Genomic DNA, 17,662 nt, shown 5'->3' with positions numbered 1-17,662 from the left:
TGCACTCCTGCCCGTGGTATCAACTAAGCTGCAGAAAGTTTTTCATTTAGGATCTCATCAAGGTGATTAAGCAAAGTGTTCTGCTGACAAAATTATTAACTTTAGCTTCCCTTTTAGAAGCTATGTTTTTTTAGTTATCAACCAAGTTATTTTTATGATTTTTTTTTTTGCTTCTTTAGCATATTGAAATACTTTCAGCAAAAATGTATCTAAAGAATTTAAAGTCATTCTTCCCTGTTATTTCTGTTCAATATCAATATCTCACACCAGGCTTTACCTACAAGGAAACGTATGGGAATATTACCAAAAATTAGGATAAGGGGTATGTAAACCATGATAAGCACATTTAATAGGGAAAAATAATTGCATATAATTGTGCATCTTCCATGTGATAAAAAACGCAGTTAGCACTGATGTCACACCGTCAAGATACATATCAAAACTTCTTGCAGTGGTACGGACACACAAACGCTCAAACCTCCGAGTTCTGCTAGATCTGGACCGCAGCAGCCAGCAGGTTTGGACCTAACACCACTTCTTGGAGCTCCAGAGAAAACTATTTGCCTGTAGGGACGGTGACGGGTTACAGCCACCTCCCTGTATCAGCTGCCACATCCCAAATACGAACCCAGGCAGCCTTAGGCTGTCCCCCGCAACTACTGAGCTCTCCTCTTAAGTTTTTGGGTCTTTATTCGCCACCTTGTTCAGTAAACGAGGGGAAACAGCTTACCCAAGGTGAATAAGTGCCGCGCGTGTTTCAAGAGATTAGAGATGGAAATATAAACGGCAAGCATACTAAGCCTGTCCCTCTTTATCTGCACTTTACGCTGACTTTTTCAAACATTGGGGGGTGGTTTCCATTTTCAGCTGCTTCCGCTTGCTTACTAATATCTCCACTTCCCTATAAAAATAAACTTTTACAGAAGACAATGATTTTTAGTGATGTAAAACCAACACATTGTATTTTTTTTTTCCATTCTGAACAGTCTCAGACTGCAACCATCACTATCAAGTTCCAGGATTATAAACGGTGTGTGTCCTGAAGGCTCTAGCCAAGAAGTCTGCACGCAGCAGACAACATTGTTTTGAGACTGAAACGAAGAGCATCTGAATCACTTTGTCTTGCTGCTCGAGAAAATTCATGTCTCAAACTATTGTGCCGTCTCTATCAGGGGTTCACTAATTACTAAAGCTGCTTGTTATTACATGTATCTAATTAATATTATCATTCGGTCCAGAACATACACACACTTCAAAAGAATGACCCTAACAACTACCACTTCAACCTATAAGAGAATTAGGACATATTAAGAAAAGAAAAAAACACTACAAAATTACACAGGGAGAGAAAAAAAAAAAAGATAACTTGATCGATTTTCAGAATCTTCTGAACGAACTACAAAAAATAATAGATAACTGGAAACTGTAATACAAGCTTTAAAGTTTGCTATCTGACAGCATCACAAAATCTTACTTGAAAAGTCTTGGACAAAAAATTAAACATGCTGAAAGAATCCAGACAAGTGGCATTAACAAATGCAGGGAGTTATCTAGTAAGGAACCAGCCACGTATAACTCAGGCACGCTCTGATTGTGGCATGCTGTAAAAATAGGGATGATCCTGTTAAATGAAACTTGTCCGAAGGTGTAACACAGGGTGTGGAGCAAACATTAGTGGGAAATGACAGCTACTAGAAGTACAGACATGACCTATTATGCTTAGGAGGATGCAAGACGATCGCGGCATGCAGGAAACAATACTATTTTCAAGACACCTGTTAATTAGAAATAGGAGCATGGACTCCTTAGGAGGGGTAATTACTAGAAAGTAGCATACAAAGGCAGAGAGAAAAATCGCTGCAAACTTGACCACAGCATGTAGGTCAGTCTTTGTAATATCTGAAGACCCACAGCACTGCACGGGAGCAGTACAGACCCGTGTGCCAAAACCAACGTCCAGTTCTGGCAGGACATGCCAGCTTGGAAAGCTGCTCACAAATTAGGAGGGGCTTCGGAAAAATGAAAACTCTGGAACGCTGGAAAGACCGAGCTTTGAGAAAAAATAATAATTACTAAATATCCTGGTCAAGCAAAGTAATGCATATATAAAAGTTAAGGTGGGGAAAAGAAGTATATGAGGTTTTTCAAAAACACAAGCTAATTGATAAAACCAGAACTCACAGCTCTCAGGCTCTTTAGTCCCTTTGAAAAACATCCCTAGGCACGTATCTACCTGCTCTATTTTTGGTTAAAAGTGAAGTGCATTTAAATAAAAAGACCGACATACTGCCTGATAGCTCTACCGAATTTATTTTCTCTCTCCAAATGGTTTAACTACAGCAAGCTGATAGTGACACTATGGTGAAGGTTACAATGCCATTTCCATTTTAAATCATGCATCGGACACTAATAATTCTTAGGAAACAAAAAACTGTCAGAAATTCAGCTTCTTGCACATAGATTTTACACAGCAGCTCAAATTCTTTGCAAAAGTTGCTGTAAGACTATCTGAGTTCACAATATCTTTGCTTTCACATTCCTTTTCTGTTAGTAAAATGCAGCTACAATATCAAAAATGTTTTAAATCAAAGTTTTTTGATACATTATTGCATAGATTAACTCAAGGCCTCCTTGAATGGGAGAAGTGTTTAAAAATAGCTGAACTTGCAGCTGTCTGAGAGCTGCACGTTCAATAGCCTTAAGTCATAACTTCTCTCCACTTGAGGCTTGGAACGATGCTACAAAATTTTTGCACGTGTGGTATCTGAAGGGAGAAGAGTGATATAGACCTTTCGGGCTTTTACACCTCGGGATTTTCTAGCTCATGTAAAGAAAGCTTACTGCCCTTTCATGTTGGAAATTCCTCCGAAAATAAGAGTGCAACCTACGCGTTTTCTGCCGTGATTTGTAAAATATCGCCGGTAAAGATACGCCGATGCAGTAAGTGTAGCCTGAACCGATATGATTATTGAATTTGCATTAGGCAGCAAATGAGATATGAATGCCACGGTGAAAAACCACAGCTGGGTTATTTGAAAACACTAGATCTCATCTAACTGAATTTTAAGAGGGAAGAGAAAAATGTCTCGTTTTCCAAGATGTTTAGAAGATTGAGGAAGAGAAAAAAAGAGTGGAAAGCGTATTTTCTGTGCAATTAGTTCACAACAGCCTCCAAACATTGACTGAGAGTGTGCACACAAAGCCCCGCTGTTCACAGGGAGAAAGGACATCTCAGAATTCGTCTGCACAAGACAGCACCGTAAGCATCTCCCAAACTCTTGCTCATTTAGCAGAGCAAGGGTAACTCCTTAACGCAGCACTCCACCTGCACCGATGGGTTCTGCTCCTCAGCAGGGACTCCATCATCGGATGGATCCAGCACGGAATTCGGGCAAAAAGATGTAGGTGTAGCCTCAGAATAAAAAAGTCCCTCCAGCACAGGTTGCCCCAGGTGCACTTTGTACAAGGCTATTGAGCAAGTCCTGATCCAAAGAACTATCTGATGTTTGGGGTCCAAAGCAAGTCCCCAAACCTGCCCAGACAGACACACAACTTAGCCAAGCAAAGTTGGTCTTGGGTTCTTCTCAGCAGTATAAACTGACCTTACAAAAGTGTGATGTTAACAGGGCTCTGCTGTTTCTAATACCTAATTTATTTAGTACCCTCACCTTTACCTCTCACTGCAACAAACCTTAGACCCACAGGACCTTAGGTCCTGGAGAACATCTCTTTTGCGTCATGCTCCAAAACCTACCCTCAGAGTCATACACCGAACCACACACCACATCACATTTGCAGGATGGTTTGGCTCCCTCCAAACCATCATATTCCTTCCCGCAACATCCCCATGTCCTCAGCACCTCGAATCAGTGCAGGAAGAACTGAAAACAGGTCATGGTCCTGTGCTTTTCCCAGAGCTGCAACTGGGATGACAGTGACGCTGCCTGCAGCTTGGTGTGCCCTGAAGCTTGGGTTCAACGCAATCACAGAATGTGTTCATCAGCCTGGTGGATGTTTGACTTGTTTTCCCTTTTTTTTTCCCCCCTCCTTTCTTTTCTTTTTGTCTCCAAAGGACAGAGGTTGTCAGGAGCAAACTGCTGGACCTAACGCTCAGAATTGTGCCAGGTGTATCATACACTAAGCTCTTATTCTTTAACACACTACCGCATAGCGAGCACTAATACAGCCTCCAAGAAGACACACTATGACTGCCGTTATCTGATCTCCGCTGCTCAGATCAGCTTTAAACATTTCATTTTCTTCGCATGTGCTTGTTTCGCTCTTCTTGGCTTCCCTCCCGAAGCGTCCATTCTGAAAGCTAGCGTGCAGTGTACAGAAACCCTTCTCTCTGGATATATGCTCCTTCATGTTGTTTTCAAGCAAGAAAGGAGGCAGTGGTGGAAAGATCTAGTAAGCAATTACAAGTAAACTTAGAAATAAACACAATTAATTTTAGTTAAAATGCAGCAAATATTATTACTAGTCTTTTAGTAATGCTAATTTTTTTTTTTAAATATAAGTTTTAACACAAAGCTTGAAATATTCTACTTACAAAATGGATTTTACAGCCTCAAAACACATAGCACTATAAAATACTATATAGACTTGGATTAGAGACAGCCTAGACCTTCGGTATTATTTCATTTGCCATACGTAACCAGATCGTGCTGTTGCTACTTTAAGGACACGTTTTTCCTATGAATGCTATAAATGAGACGAGCACATAAAAAGCAAAATTGAAGCCGAGAGAAACAAGTGGAGTTTTGCAGAATAAAGGTTTCAGCCTTGATGTCGCATCGGCAGAGTGACAGTGTGTTACACAACTCAGCCCAGCCGGCTAACATTTAAGAAACGTAAATCCTTGATGAGTACGGTACTAACACGCTTTCAAACAGAAGTGAAAAAAAAAAAAAAAACACCTTGAAAATCTCCACTTCTTTCTACTTTTCCATATATGAAGTCAGAAGGTGCGATGACAGAACGGTTAAGGTGCCTCAAGAGGCGACGAGGCTGAGCGCTGCTCTGGATTTCTGCCAAACGTCATTCTCAGCGAACTCTGCTGCAATTAGGAACGTGGTTCTCTGGATGAGGAAGCAGGACTTTTCTTTGCACGCTGTTTCTTACAGAAATTGAACCGCCTTAAATACCGTTAATAATGGCATGTACCTATGGCCAGGATAGGTTCCTGGTCGAACAAAGCTTTGGCTCATTAAAATGAAGAGGTCACAGCTGTTGTCTTAATATTAGAGAAACAAATGAACCCCGGTTCAGAACAAAGAATGGAACTAAGGCAGCTTGGGCTGTTCAAAAAGTAACCCCGAGCTTTGTTAGACGCCAGGACACTAAATGCGGGCCAGGAAACAAAGTCACCTAATTCTGGAGAGTCGTGTTGAGCGCGTTATCTGATAGCTGGAGTGTTCTCTCCGTGTTAATGCGATCCTCGGTGGGCACGACTTCAGGAGGGGATCTCGCCCTGCAGCTCACGTGTTGCCTCATCCCACTGCCCTTTCATAAAAGATTATCTGGGAAAGCAAAACTTACACCAATTAAGGCAAAGAAACTGCAAAAGCGGACGCTGAGAGGCTGCAGTGACTCCGAGTGGTTTGAATGGCTGTCACCTTGGAGTCATCTTTGCGATAACCAACAGAAAGCGGGTTTTTAAGCCACATCTAAGCTTTTCCTCTTAGAAAGGAAATCTGAAGTCCTTCCCTTAAGATACAACCAATATATTTAATCTCTTCTCTGCAACATTAGAGGTAACAGCAGCTTAACGCCGAGATGCACTGCAGTGAGAAACAGATCTAAAACAATTAGAGCGCAGCAGGAACCTCCTCCGCTGCCAAACAATCCGAAATTGAAACATTTTCATTTATTTTCACTTAAAAAGCAAGTCAGAGTCCTGCGACTCTATTGATAGGCACGAGGTGCACGTACTTCTGGGCACGCTGCCTTGAACTAAGGAAAAAGGAGCTGGTTCTTTCAGATGGAGTGGCAGCGAACAGAAGTCCTCCGGCTCTGACTCCCTTTGCTCTCGATGAAAGCTCGGAGCGACGAACTCCCAGGCGCACACGCCACCAACTCCACAAACTTTCGGCAGCATACATGTGCCTTTGAGTCTCGTACACGTGTCGCGCATAATGTGCTCCTTTTGATATTAAGAAGTCGCCAAGTTGTTCTCAAGCTGGGAAGGGTTTTCTGTTTAGATAAGGCCAGCAGCTACTGCACAGAGCCAGCACGTGCGTAGCGGCGTGGGCTGGAAGCGCGAGTGTTCGCCGTTCTCCTAGGGGCTGATAAGAATTATCCCATTTGACTAAAAAAAAAAAACCAACAAACAAAAACACGCTGCTATAAGTTATTTAACCCCAACATGCGTTCTCCTGGTGCTGCGTACACCGCTGCCAGCATCACCTCCCCACATCACACAGCCTCCCGTCCCAGGGGATTATAACCATTTGTCCCTCCGACTCGCCTGTTTGCATCTAATTGCTCCAAAAGCCCACACACCTTTTCTCTACGATCAAAAACACCGCCTGGAAGTTATTATCTGTATTACGCACAAAAGCGGTCCTACGAGGCACGCGAAAGGAAGAAAACTATTTAGGGAAAAGGCATCAACATTTTTTATTGGCCTCGACAGCAGCCACTGCAGATCACACACGGGTGGTTGTCTGCAAACACCGCTGTGACCCCGGGATGGGATCCCCTCCTTGTCCTGCCCTGAGCTCCAGAAAGAGCCCAACAGGCTCAAATTTATTTATCATCATCACACGTAAGCTCCAGAAAGAGCCTAACAGCCTCGCATTTATTTATCATCATCATCACACGTTCAGGTCTAACGCTACCCTAGAAAACGCACGTGCACAGCTGGATTTGCCATTAAAAAAAGGGGAAAAATGCTTGCTGCATGCCCGCAGTCGATGGGAGCTGGCCTCAGCTTCGAATTGCTCCGATTAGGGCTGAAATGCGGCGAGCTCAGGGAGGCTGCGGTGGCCGCTCGGCAGCGGAGAAGAGCGCCGAGCAGTTTTTGCCTTACGAATTTGAAACTGCTCGGGGCAGCTGGGTTGGCAGCAGGCTGTAACCCGACTGGAGCGGCGCCAGGAGGGTTAACGTGCCACTCCTGAAAAGCGAGCCGCTGAGGCTTTAATCACCGCGAGTGGCCGGGACTTAATTTTTTCATCTCATTTGAAATATGCCGGCCTCAACGACAGAGCGAGCTGCTTATAAAAGGCCGTCTGCTAATCGACGCCGTTTCCTGCTTCTGTGAGTTTCCTTGGGTGATTCCCGTACGGACCGCAGCAACCCTGCTTGGCTTAGCCTAGGAAAGCTGTAGGAAAATCATAGGAGAATCATAACCCGTTATGGCACAGCACAGGACATGTCCCGTGCACCAGGCACACAAACCAGGTATGCAAAATCCAATTCCGCCCATAAAAATGCTGCAAAATTCAAGCTCAGGGGTCAGCTCACGTTAAATTTCTACCAACGTTCTTCACTTTGCACATTTCTGGAAGGATCTGGGCTTTGAGCAGGCAACACCGGGTTTTTAAGATGGCTTTACGTTGGCACTCTGGCCGTGTGCAATTACACCGGAGAGGTCTGGAAGAGGTACTGAGAGCTCACTCACCCAGCTCCCTGCCTCCAGACAGCAGGGATGGGAAGAAGTGTGTGCAAGGGGCGCCGCTTGGTGAGCTGACGTGAGAGGGGATGTCTGTGCGAAGGGAAATCCCCTTAAAGCCGGACCGGTTATAAAACCGAGGTTTTGAAGAAATTCATCGTTTCAGCCTGAATCACCTTGAGTTTAAAAGAGAGATTCTGCATAAACCGTGCTCCGTGAAAATCAGCTCATCTAAGAGAAGGCAACATAAGCATTAAGATACTTATCACTTTGTAAATTACATAAATTTGACTTTCTGTAAGCGTCCTAAAAATTATTTAATTGTCTCAATAGCCACAATCAGCGTGAGTTGCGATACGCCCTTCTCATGCTGCAGTTTGCAAGTGTAACCGAGCAGGTTAAGATCTACCTGGCAACACCACAGCCATAAAATTCCACCTTGATTTTTTAGCTCATCAAGATCAATGCGGTTTTACGTCATGGTTTTAAGGACTTTTTTTTTTTCCATAACTGAAAAAAGTCAAGGTCCGATGCTGAGGTGTGATAAATGAATGGCTAAATCTCACCAAAACTTCAATGGATTTTCATTCGTAATTCTGAAGCTCCTTAAAAAAAAGAATCTCAAATTAAACTCACCTATCCTTGTCCAGAGAACTTAACTGCAGCTTTAATCTTTAAAAGACACAAATATATATGCATGTTGCAATCACATTGCAAACATTTCTTTACAGAGTATTTTACACGCACACACTGAAAAAAGGTAACTTAATTCCAACGTGCCTCGCAATTCATTCTTGCTGATCTGAACGTGTAAAACTTGTGTTGCGCAAAATTTAAACTGTTGCACGTAGGAACGGGAAAAAATCCATCGATTCTCTTTAAAACAGCAAAAGGAACCAGATATCCCTGACAGATTACAGATGAGCTATCACCTTCAGCAATATTGTGATTTAAAATATTCAGAACAGAAAGAAAGCCTCCCTAATGCATGTGTTAAAGTTTCCCATGCAAAACCAAATGTATCCTTGTTTCATATTTAATTTGCAATAGGATACCCAGCAGCTGAGCTATGAGAGCTTTTCTGGCTGGTGCCTTGCTGCCTGCTGAGATGGGCTCCACGCATAGGTAACACACGATTGAAGACCAAATCCTCTGAGCTACATCTCAGTTCCCTTGAAAGTTAATCTGAGCACAGTGGACTCGAAAGGAAATGAAAAGTGAGTTGCTCTCCCTTCCTATGGCACCGGGACTTCCTGTGTTTTAGCGATTGGTCAAGAACTATTATTTCCTCCATGCTATTCCCAATTGTGACTGTCAGACATCATTAACGTTGTCCGCACATAAGCGCGAGCCATTTGTTTAAATACGCCAAGGAACAAAAGTTCCACATGCACAGAAACTTGGAGAAACGTGGAGAAACTTGGAGAATATTAAGATTCAAGTATGCTCTACCTGAACCAACATGCTGCTCGGAACATTTAGAAATGCAAAGTTCATTTGCTGAGATGAGTATCCACAAAAATCTATGCAAGATAAGGGGTATTAAAATTATTCACTCTCCAATTCAGAATGGATTATTTGGCCAATCTGTTAAGCCGTACCTCTCAGACACACAGAATCAGAACCATCCTCCTCCCCTCAGGGAAGAGAGCTCATAACGTTTGAAGAAAAGTATGCTTCATCCCAACCGTAAGAATACACATGAAACGCTCAGCCTTCCTTTAACACAACCCTTTGGAATGGGAAAGCTGCAGACATCAACAGCACGAACGCAGAGGGCAAACAAGTTCACCAAAGAAAATAAATTAAGCTGAATGCTGCAGAGGGTGAAGTGGCCAGAATAAAGGCCATTTAAGTTGTTATCGGACTGTTTTTAAACACGCTCACACACAGAGTTGAGCTTCAGTTTCTCTCTCCATATAAAACACCACCTCTGGCAACGTGGTGTCATCACTTACAAACATGATTGAAACGTTCATCTCCAACCAAGGCTGAGAAATTTGTGACTTACTGTGTTACCACCTGAAGACCCTTTGTCTTCCAGCCTTGGGCTAAATGCAAGCCAGATCCAGCCCCGCTCAAGTTTGACATTGCTTCTCAAAAACACAGGTATGCTATGGTAGCTGTTACTTAGCTGGTCCGAACGATATACGTTTATACACAACATGCAAGCAGAATCACACTTTACCTAGTCACACAATACACAACTGTTCAAAGGACCAAAATCCAAACTAAAAAAATCTATACTGACTTGTCGAGTCATCAGAACGTCGTTAAAGTATCTAACGAGTGCAATTACAAAATGAAAGATTCCAAAAAACCACCAGGCTACAGATGAATTTTAATTATCCAAGCGTCTCGCTACATGAACCAGGGTCACGTCTCCAACTATTTTGAAGTCTCGCTGTTAGCCCTCCAACTTCAAACTCTTGCAGAATGAAGTGGAACTGCCTACACACCAAAATGAGTTATCCCTTCCTAACGACTTACCCACTCCCTAATATTCCCTTTAGCCGAGAGTTGGAGCAAACACGAACACGCACTCAAAGGTGAAGACTTGAAGGCACTGAAGAGCTGTACGGTAAAGTTAGAGCGCTTATCTGTGTGTGGCAAAAGACAAATAATTCAAATGAGCTTTCTTAATCGTAATTTTAAAAAATTAGAAGGCAGGGTTCCTGGGTCTTAACCTGGACTCTGCCTCCTACTTGTCTGCAGAAGCTCGTAATGAGTCATTCACCTGATTAATGCGGGAGAGATACGGGGCCCGTAATCCAGGAGTGATCTTTGTCTAGACACCGGCTTGTTCTGATGCTAAGATCAAGGTTAGGCTCAGCTAGACTTGAAAACGTGCATCTAAACAATGTGTACTGTCTATTCCTGAATAGCTCCGAGCATGGGTATTTTCACAAGAGAAAAGAGATGTTTCAGACACTTCAGAAGCGTTTTAAACTAACTGAAACAAGTAACTCTGCAAGCAACTGGTCTGGAGAATAGAGTTATTCCAACAACCACTGGAAGGATGACTTCTGAACCCAACACGTGGATCCTTCCCCACGTCCACGCAGAAGTTAATCAGCAGCACAAGGACACTGGCATTGCTTCGGGCCTCATTTTCTCAAAATCAGAGAGATGTGCAAGATCTCACCATATAAAAACCACCATCTTCTATGGCCTTCCCAAACGATTCTCTAATAAGAGTACAAAATTAAGGCTTGCTTGGGTTATGAGCAGCTTCTCTGAAAGCTGGGCACAAATACCTAGGCAAGGGGGTAATAAGCAAATTTACGGGCTTGATTCCAGTAGCTAAAATAATTTTTATTTGCTTTTTAAAGGGCACTTGTTGGTAATTACTGGCTAACATTTTCATTAAGATAACATATGCTCAGTGACAAAAGTCAAAGAGAAATAAATAACATCGATGAGAAGAGAAATAGGAAAGGTTCTTGCATGAAGAAAAAGCACCAAAAATATTAAAGTTACAAGGTCAGCCCTTCAAACCAGCCTGTTGCTCCCCTATCCTGCTCTAAACAGCCGCTAGACTTTGCATTTCCCACCCCCCTCCCCTAGAGCCACCGAAAATATTCAGTGCAGTAAGGAAAAGTCTGAAAAGCTCGAGAACAGTAATGCAGCTACCAGGCGATAACCTAATTTGAAACTTATGCTTTCAAAGGCACAAAGGTGTCCGATGATCCAGATGAAACAAAATCCTCAAGTATAGTGGCAGTAGGCAGTGCAGGAAGCCACGCAGGCTCCAAACACGGTCACACATTGTCAAAAAAGGGAAAAAACTGATCTGACGTGACAAGTCAAGACAAGTGACAAAAGTTTTGCTGCAAAAAGATCGCCGGGAAATGAAAATCGTGACAGCGTTTCTGTTCAAAATACATGAGACAACAGAATCCTTTTATCATAAAGTTCTGCTTTCTCCTTCAGTTTTCTTATAGCCCAAACTGCAATTTGCACATCACAATCCACTGAAAGAACACAGGACTTTTATTCCAATTCAATGTAAATCATTTACTGCGAAAGGCTGGCTTTTAAGAAGCAACATCTGCATTGTGCAGTTTTTATTTGGAATCCCTAAGCATCGCTAACAACTTGTAAGTTATCTGAACAGGTCTGAAAAAAAACAGAAAAATCTTTGTGAGACGACTTTAAAGGGATGATATCCCCTTGAAGAAAAGCAGTTAACATGACTTTTCATTTGCCATATGCAGCAAGTAAAATTCTGATAGCTAAAGAAACTAAACAAAATGAATTTTCCCAATGCTGAACCTTTATTGTTAGCATTGCTAACTTCTTGTGACTCCTTTTAAAAAATTGGAGTCAGCATCTTTATAAATTATTTCTTCTGATTTTGCTACCCAGGTATAGCCAGGTTCCAGGCTGGTTTATTTGTTTTCAAGGACAAAACGTATATGTATATATAAAAAAAAAGTAAAACCATGAAAAATCATCAGAAGCTAAGATGAATATTTCCCCCCTCTCTAAAAAACAATGCAAACACTTAATTTATTTCCTCCCTTCCCCGCTTCCAGCGGCCACTTTCCTTCCTGCAAAAAAGAGATTTTTTTTTTCCCAAGACATGAACGATTAAGGAAAGTTAGGTACTAACCCCCCACAGAATATAAAATAGTGTCAATATAAAATAGTGTCTGCCTCTGTCTACATCTTCTACAGATCCCAGCTACATGATTGGTTTTCTGCCATGGATAAAGTTGTACTATGGTGCCCATTACATTGATTTTTTTCCCCCCAAATGCTGCAAATTAACTGAAGCTCTTCAGTGAAAGCCTATTTAGCTTGACACTGTAAGCTTTTTTTTCTTTAAATTTTCCTCATTAAATCCTTTCTTGCAGCATTTCAGTGGAAATTATGCTTTAGATTATGATACTAGTGCTTAAGAAAAGGTAAAGATACAGCTGTCTTCCCAATTACAGCTTTATCACCACGCGTTCTCTAAGAGTTATTTCTCTGTCTAATGGCAAGATTTAAACCGGGCACATTTTCTGTATACTTTTTGTTCCTGTCTCATATTTTCCTTTTTTCTTTGAAACCTGCCTCTCCTATTGGCTCTTTCCCAACGCCTTTCTTCTGTCTGCATCTCAAGCTTGGCTGCCTTTCTCATTTTGTCTGTTTCTCCTGTTGCTTCTTCCTTGCTAGGCTGATGCACGGAGGAAGAGTCACTCGCACAAAAGCAATCAGCGCCTAACACTTCGCACGCTGCACGGACGGCGAAAGGGAGCTTGCAAACGCTCAGCAACCAGGCACGGTTAGCAGCCAGGAGCAAAGCGTTCACAAGCTAGCAGGGGGGGTTTAAGTCTTCAAACCGGTTGACTACACAGTACCTGTTCGCTGATGGGTGGTGGTTTCCTAGCCAAGTGTACTGGGAAAGCTCTGCTGAATAGATCATTGCTGATTTTAAACCATCAGCGCAGCTGTTAGAACAGAGAAGAGTGAGTCCGTGGGATTCAACTCGATCTTGGGATAGGCAGAAAGGCTTAAAAACAGTGACGGCGAGACCCGCGTTATCGAAATGGCAAAGTCGATATCCCAGTATTCTTTTTTAAGCCCACTACACGATAATTTAGAAAGAGGCACTGGGCTTGTTTAACCCTTGAGGAAACCAGAGACTGAAATTAGGCTGGTCTGAGCTCCTTGCTACATTCAGTTCTGGACCACGGCCAAAAAAAGCACTGCTAGACTGAGGGGCCAGTGACAGTTTTAAAATCTGATATATCCAGCCACCGGAGCTAGACACTAATGCTTTATGCCACTGTGATGCTTAATGCTCTACACAATCACAAATCCAGCATCGCTAGCTCCTAGATATCAGACGCAAAAATATTGTTTTGATCACCGACCTTGCTTCATCCCACTCATTGTCACCGATTCAAGTGTGATTTTTAGCAGCCAACACCGTATGAAAAGCTAGAGATGTTCTAAGAAGATCTGCAATTTGACAGCTGGGTTTCCAGGCTTCCGGGTGGCTGCAAGCATCAGGCTTTGGCGGATGACGGGTTCCAATATCGCATCAACAGCAAAGGGGGGGCAAAGCAGGACTGTAAGGAGATCAACAATTGTATGCTTTGATCTGCCAGGGAAATAAAATGCTCTGACAGAAAAGGCTATAAATAAATCCAAATTTGTACAGCATGCCAAGAACCGGTCCTGACTCAACGATCACAAATACAATGCCAAGTGCCTGAACACACATTATCAAGAATAAGAGACCACAAAACTTAATACCCAGTGCAAATTACATTTGTTTCCAGATGATCTCTAAGGCAAAGAAGCCGAACTTCTACAAGGTGGGAGTGATTGTTTGACTCCCTAAAAATTGCCTGTCTCCCTGTACAATAAATCTCACATATTGAGAAGCGACTCTCATAACTTTTCCCTCATATCCTTCTGATGTACTCCAACATGATTAAGTGCAAGAGAAGAATTAGGGTCTAATGCAAATATAATAGACTATGATTAGTATTTCTGTGCATGTAACAACATGTTTTTCTTCAGTCTCCCAATGAGAGATGCAGGGAAGGACTACCAGTCACTTCACAAAGCCGAAAAAATGAAAGCAGAGGACAAAATGTTTTTTTTTTTTTTAAATAATGAATTATTATTATTATAAACGTGGTAATGCAGCAAGCACAGATAGAAATTGATTCCACAAAGCTAAAAATCAATGTCACCACAGCACATGTAGGATTCACACTTTCCTTTTCAACTATGGAGAACGATACATGTTGTTAAAGCACTGGGATCCAGGGCTCTAAACACTATCACAGAATAAATGTAACACTGATTATTATTAGCTGTGGTAAAGTATCTGGGCTTTCTCAGCTGGCCTACTTTTAACTCCGTACTGTTTTGCTTCAAATGCAATCAACAAATTCTATGAAGTTGATGTATTATTGCAAAACTTATGTTCTTTCACATTAAGCACGAGAAATAAAGCATGACCATCATGTTTTGCAACTAATTTATTTTTTTCTCCTTCTCTAATCTGTCTTACAAGTTTACCATGACATTTTAGTGACAACAGCGCTAAAATAACTCTGAAAAAACAAAAAGGAGACTAATTAAAAATCGGCAGACAGCGAACATCATGATACATTGGCATAAAATTATCCCTTCAGTGTCCTTTGTAAGAAATACTGCTAAAAAACAACATTTGCCATGGCAATACTGGATCAGATTGTTTTCTAAAATATATCATTTCATATGCAGATCCTTGCAGTGCAAGCATTTGGATCGTGTACCAGTTCATCTAGTTAGTGCAAGTTACTGAAATGAGGCGCTTCTATTTTGAAGCAAGAAAACGTTTTCTGCTTTCTTGGAACAAAACTTCTGCCACTGAACTAAACTTCCAAGAGATACAAATTAGAGATGGTGAAAACCTATTTGCCGTCATCACCTTCCCCCACAACTTCAGAAATCAGTCAGAGAGCTGTTTCAGCATTTCTTACTATTGAGCAGACACAAACGAAACGGCTTTGCTCAGGCTGGACAGGACTTTTTGCTCTTATCAAGTCTTTGGCAATGATAACTAAGACATCACACAAACTGCTGGGTAGACTGCATGCGCTGAACACAAAACCGCCACTTCTAGAGTAGGTGGAAATAAGAAGTTAGTTACACACGCAGAACAGGAGGACTTCTGAGAAGGGGATTAGCAGCACCTACTGGTCATGCTGCATACTGAACACTGGGTTTTATTTAAACCAGTTTGTTTATTTAAGCAAACAATTAAAAAACTCTTCATATTACTAAAGCATCTAGCTAGAATTACCTATGAAGTCACTTTGTCACTGAGATAATACTTTTAATTGGATCAACTGATAAAACTAAATGATATTACCTCTCCCAATAAACCTCTTTTTTAGTCCTACCTTTAGGCCATCGTGGCTATTATTACTAAATATATCAGCACCAGCGATACCTGAATCACATCAGTAAATAAATATTCATAACATGAGCTGAGCTCTAGGCTTCCATATCAAATGGGACATTTTCCTGATAGTTCCTTTAACTGACTGAAAGATTTACGTTACACATCATAATGTGATCGAAGCCTTCGTTACGGGCTCGTTATCTTTATTGCATACTCAAAGCAACGCAAATATTATGAACTGCATAACCTTAGTTACGACAGGGTTTTGTTACTTCTATAAAGACCTGTAAACTGTTCAACCAGTTTCTGCGGTTCTTCAGTGTTCGTGCAATGCATTCCCCTAACCTGTAAAAGTATGGTTTTCTTCCAAATTTTACTCAGAGTAAAATACAACAAAGCGTATAAAACAATTTCTTGATACACCTCACCCCTTCCAAAAAAAACACAAAGCACAAAATTACAAATAGCACCTTCAGAAAACACTTAATTCAGAATTAAAGTGTTCTCAGCTGTAAGTATTTACATCAACTGTAACAAACCTGCATTCAGCAGTCATATTTAATGCTTGCTTGCTTTAAATTTCTATTTTAAAAAAATCGTATTCTTTTCCCTGAAGTTGTGTCTATAGGTCCTCTGATACACTAGCCTTAGGCATTAGAAGTTTTCCTGGTTCTCATCCAACTTTGGAAATGATATCTTCTTGCTTCGGGTGTTAAAAGGATTCATACATTATTTATAAGGAGTGCTAAGATCTAACTCCTGGATCTAACTTGCAAGAGAGAGAGTATAAAAAGTTACATACAAAAAAAAAAAAAAAGCACAACTGTCCCCATTTCAATTTTTACTCTTGCTTTTTATGTCACGTATAGCCAGACTGAATCTGTAATGCTCCATCTCATCTCTTTCTCCCTGCGTCCAGATATTTGTCTACAACTGCTTTGAGCCTTTTTGGATTTGATCTTCCTCGCGTACATTTAGAAGTATGATTTTCCAAATGAAAAACCCAAAATGCAAAACTGCTGGGTAACTTGTTACACTTCAACGAAGCTGGATTGCTGTGACAGAACGGTGTTCGTTTACCTCCTGAAAAATCAGACTAAACGCGTATCAAGAAGGTAGCCAGAACGGTACAGCTAAAATCCTTAGTCACTTTTCAAGTCGTCTTCTTCTATACTTTTCCCTTATTAATGCTGTCTACGTATATGATATTACACTGTGCCTGTCTCTTCCCGTTTAAGAGAGCTCGTTGTTAGGTTTTAAAAGCAATCCTTTAATCAACTCCACAAAGGGGAGATTTTAGTATCTCTTTACCAATTCAAGAAAGTATTTCTGCTTTGAACAGCCTTTTTACTTCCTGTGTTGTATGAAGGCAAGAGCCATTAAAATGCTATTGATCTATAAAATAATTGCATAGAATACATAGTTAGAGAAAACAGAAAAGTCAGGCACAGAGCTTCAGAAACACTCATCAGCATAATTAAGTCCTCCAATTGTTACTGGAAATGGAGTATTTTTTTCCGAACAACTGCACGCACTGAAACCATCCTATCTGACATTCGTTTACACTTCTGATAGCTGTTTCCCAACAATAATTTCACTTCGACTAACTGAAGCACCTAGTAATGCTATCTGAACATGATGTATGCAAGATTGAAGATACTGCTCAGTAATCATGGAAAAACTGCCCCACGCAACATTTGTAGCGGCATGGCACACATTTCATCTTACCAACAAGGCGATGTCATTTACGTTCATCTTTACACTGGGCAGAAATTTGCACATATTTCAGCGTTCAAAATTTGAGACCAAAGTTCTTCAAAAAGAACAACAGGCGTAATAGAGCACGATATCCATTCTGTCCCCACAGAAATTTTAAATGAAACAAATATTTTGAGAATTGTGTCAGTTTGTTATATACTCTTTCAGGAAAGAACGTTCTTCTGCCTGGCATTTTTGTACCCAAGCCACAAACTTATATACATTTCCTCAGAAAGTACACGTGCAGGATGTTCACTATTCAAAGAGAAAGTTGGACTAGGTCAAAGTTCTTAAACATTTATCTTATTAGTGAGCAATCAAGTTTCACACAGTTAAAAAAACAGGAAAAAAGATTTTGCCTTTTCCACTGCCACTGATAAAATTCTTAGGTT

General features: G+C 41.2%; 1 protein-coding gene across 1 annotated transcript in view; it reads right to left on the bottom strand.

Annotated features, from left to right (window-relative positions):
- Window positions 1-17,662, bottom strand: part of TAF3 (TATA-box binding protein associated factor 3) — a 115,549-nt gene that overhangs the window by 86,671 nt on the left and 11,216 nt on the right.

The sequence above is a fragment of the Cygnus olor genome, chromosome 1 (genome assembly GCF_009769625.2).
Source record: "Cygnus olor isolate bCygOlo1 chromosome 1, bCygOlo1.pri.v2, whole genome shotgun sequence".
NCBI classification, from domain to species: domain Eukaryota; kingdom Metazoa; phylum Chordata; class Aves; order Anseriformes; family Anatidae; genus Cygnus; species Cygnus olor.
This window is presented reverse-complemented; position numbering and strand designations above follow the sequence as displayed.